Genomic DNA, 3283 nt, shown 5'->3' on the forward strand with positions numbered 1-3283 from the left:
ATATACACACAACACCAAAGCTTTTCGAGTTACAACGTGTTATTTAGGAAAAACAACAAAATTTCGCACGATGCGGGATTTCCTTAAAACGTGGTTTTCTGACAAATTTTGAAGAAATAAAACTCTCCTGTGGGTACTCTTTTGAGGCTACACGTTTAGACGTACATGCCACACCAAATCTTTTCGAGTTCCAACGTGTTGTTTAGGACATACAAGCTAATTTTGCAAGATGCGTTATTTCTCTCATAAAGTGTTTCCAATACATATGTATTAGTCTTTACTCTGCAACACTGTATTTCCTTGTAATGTGGTATCCTTACATATTCTTTAGAGAGAAAACTCTACTGTGCGTTCTCTTTTGAGGCTACACGCAGGGAAAACTCTCCTGTGCCTTCTCTTTTGAGGCTCCATCCTTACACATACACGCAACACCAAAGCTTTTCGAGTTACAACATGTTGTTTAGGAAAAAGGAGATGATTTTGCACGATGCGGGATTAGCTTAAAACGTGGTTTTCTGAAAAATTTTGACGAAAGAAAATTCTCCTGTGTGTTCTCTTTTGAGGCTACATATTTAGACGTACATGCCACACCAAATCTTTTCGAATTACAACGTGTTGTTTAGGAGATACAAGCTAATTTTGTACAATGCATTAATTCTTCTTGTAAAGTGTTTCCGATATGTACGTATTTGTCTTTACTCTGCAACACTGTATTTCCTTAAAACGTGGTTTTCTTACATATTCTTTCGAGAGAAAACTATCCTGTGCGTTCCCTTTTGAGGCTACACACTTAGACATACAGGTAACACCAAAGCTTTTCGAGTTACAATGTGTTGTTTATGAAAAACAAGATAATTTCGCACGATGCGGGATTTCCTTAAAACGTGGTTTTCTGACAAATTTTGACGAAAGAAAATTCTCCTGTGGGTTCTCTTTTGAGGCTTCACGTTTAGACGTGCACACCACACCAAATCCTTTCGAGTTACCACGTATTGTTTAGGAGATACAAGCTAATTTTATACGATGCGTTATTTCTTCTCATAAAGTGTTTCCAATACGTACATATTTGTCTTTACTCTGCAACACTGTATTTCCTTATAACGTGGTATTCTTACATATTCTGTCGCGAGAAAACTATCCTGTGCGTTCCCATTTGAGGCTACACACTTAGACATACAGGCAACACCAAAACTTTTCGAGTTACAACGTGTTGTTTATGAAAAACAAGATAATTTCGCACGATGCGGGATTTCCGTAATAAGTGGTGTTCTGACAAATTTTGACGAAAGAAAATTCTCCTGTTGGTTCTCTTTTGAGGCTACACGTTTAGACGTGCACGCCACACCAAATCTTTTCGAGTTACCACATGTTGTTTAGGAGATACAAGCTAATTTTTTACGAAGCGTTATTTCTTCTCGTAAAGTGTTTCCAAAAAGTATGTATTTGTCTTTACTCTGCAACACTGTATTTCCTTATAACGTTGTATTCTTACATGTTCTTTCGAGAGAAAAATCTCCTGTGCCTTCTCTTAAGTGGCTACACGCATAGACATACATGCAGCACCAAAGCTTTTCGAGTTACAACGTGTTGTTTAGGAAAAACAAGATAATTTTGCACGATGCGGGATTTCCTTAAAACGTGGTTTTCTGACAAATTTTGACGAAAGAAAGTTCTCCTGTGGGTTCTCTTTTGAGGCTACACGTTTAGACGTATGAGCCACACCAAATCTTTTCGAGTTACAACGTGTTGTTTACGAGATACAAGAAAATTTTTTACAATGCGTTATTTCTTCTCCTAAAGTGTTTCCAATATGTACTTATTTGTCTTTACTCTGCAACACTGTATTTCCTTATAACGTGGTATTCTTACATATTCTTTCGAGAGAAAACTCTCCTGTGCGTTCTCTTTTGAGGCTACACGCTTAGACAAACACTCAACACCAAAGCTTTTCGAGTTACACCGTGTTGTTTAGGAAAAACAAGATAATTTTGCACGATGCGAGATTTCCTTAAAACGTGTTTTCTGACAAATTTTGATGAAAGAAAATTCTCCTGTGAGTTCTCTTTTGAGGGTACATGTTTAGACGTACATGTCACACCAAATCTTTTCGAGTTACAACGTGTTGTTTAGGAGATACAAGTTAATTTTTTACGATGCGTTATTTCTTCTCATAAATTGTGTCCAATACTTACTTATTTGTCTTTACTCTGCAACACTGTATTTCCTTATAACGCGGTATTCTTACATATTCTTTCAAGAGAAAACTCTCCTGTGCATTCTCTTTTGAGGCTACACGCTTAGACATACACGCAGCACCAAAGCTTTTAGAGTTATAACGTGTTGTTTAGGAAAAACAAGATAATTTCCACGATGCGGGATTTCCATAAAACGTGGTTTTCTGACAAATTTTGACGAAAGAAAATACTCCTGTAAGTTCACTTTTGAGGCTACACGTTTAGACGTACACACCACACCAAATCTTTTCGAGTTACATCGTGTTGTTTAGGAGATACAAGCTAATTCTGTAGGATGCGTTATTTCTTCTCGTAAAGTGTTTCCAATACATACGTATTTGTCTTTACTCTGCAACACTGTATTTCCTTATAACGTGGTATTCTTATATATTCTTTCGAGAGAAAACTCTCCTGTGCGTTATCTTTTGAGGCCACACGTGTAGACATACATGCAACACCAAAGCTTTCGAGTTACAATGTGTTGTTTAGGAAAAACAAGATAATTTCGCACAATGCGGGATTTCCTTAAAACATGGTTTTCTGACAAATTTTGATGAAAGAAAATTCTCCTGTGGGTTCTCTTTTGAGGCTACACGTTTCAACTTACACGTCACACCAAATCCTTCAAGTTACAACGTGTTGTTTAGGAAATACAAGCTAATTTTGTACGATGTATTATTCCTTCTCGTAAAGTGTTTCCAATAAGTAAGTATCTGTCTTTACTCTGCAACACTGTATTTCCTTATAACGTGGTATTCTTACATATTCTTTCGAGAGAATACTCTACTGTGCTTTCTCTTTTGAGGCTACATGCTTAGACATACACGCAACACCAAAGCTTTTCGAGTTACAACGTGTTGTTTAGGAAAAACAAGATAATTTCGCATGATGCAGGAATTCCTTAAAACGTGGTTTTCTGAAAAAATTTTGACCAAAAAAAATTCTCCTGTGGCTTCTCTTTTGAGGCTACGCATTTAGATGTAAACACAACACCAAATATTTTCGAGTTACAACGTGTTGTTTACACCAAAGCTTTTCGAGTTACAACG

The sequence above is a fragment of the Apodemus sylvaticus genome, unplaced genomic scaffold (genome assembly GCF_947179515.1).
Source record: "Apodemus sylvaticus unplaced genomic scaffold, mApoSyl1.1 scaffold_55, whole genome shotgun sequence".
Lineage (NCBI taxonomy): Eukaryota > Metazoa > Chordata > Mammalia > Rodentia > Muridae > Apodemus > Apodemus sylvaticus.